The following is a 1,042-nucleotide window of genomic DNA, read 5'->3' on the forward strand; positions in this document are numbered from 1 at the left end:
CCCCCCCCCCCCCCCCCCCCCCGCCCCACAAATATTATTTTTGATATTATTTTATTTTTTTAAAAAAATAATTCTACCCACCCCACCTAACCGTCCGCTTCCAAATTTTTTCCTCATTTAGTGTTAGATATATACATATCGAAAATATTTTTTCTTGCCGCCGCAAGACTTTTTTTAATTTTTTATTTATTTATGTTATATTCGTACACTAGTAGAAAAAAAATTCTAAAAATATATGTACGTACATATCTAGCACAAAATGAGAAAAATATAAAAAAAAAATTAAAAATTAGGAGCGGAGGGTTAAATAGGATGGGGTAGAATTTTTATTTTTAAGAAAAATAAAATAATATTATTTTTTTTTTGGGGGGAAGGGGGGATGAGTGCATGGTGTTTTTTTGGGAGGGGGAGGGTGAAGTATGAATTTTTTTAAAAGATTTTTTTTTTTAAAAAGGATGGGGGATTGTCGGGGGGGCGGGGGTTTACATGGAGGAGGTGGTGGAGTGAGGTAAAAAAATAATTTAATTTTTTTTTTTATGGATTGTAACACTGCAATCTTTAATTTTTAATTAATATTAATAGTTTATTATTTAATTTTTGTTAAGGTGGATATTTTATCCATGTGGAATGTCATGTGTCAAGGTTTTTTCAAATAAAAGAGATAGTGCATTACACACACCACTGAGGTGTGTTTTTCAAACTAAAAAATGATAGTTTATGTATGAAACTAACACTCTCAATAATTTAGGTATGAAATTCAAAAAAATGAGATAGTTTAAATATGTTTTAAACATTTATCTCAAAAAAACAAAAAACATTACACTCGGTTAAAATAGGACACAAATAGAAATTGAGACTACTACCTGTGCCAAAAAAGAATGACAAACCATAAAGTATGATAGCTAGCATATTTAATTTAATACCTTGTTTTAACATTTTTCCAAACAAAAAAAAATAAAATTACATTTTACAAATCATGATTGTTTGGAATAATTATGTAGTTCTAGATTGTTCTATGGCAGATTCTTTAAGAATCTAATCC

This window comes from Solanum stenotomum, chromosome 2 (assembly GCF_019186545.1).
Source record: "Solanum stenotomum isolate F172 chromosome 2, ASM1918654v1, whole genome shotgun sequence".
Taxonomy (NCBI): domain Eukaryota; kingdom Viridiplantae; phylum Streptophyta; class Magnoliopsida; order Solanales; family Solanaceae; genus Solanum; species Solanum stenotomum.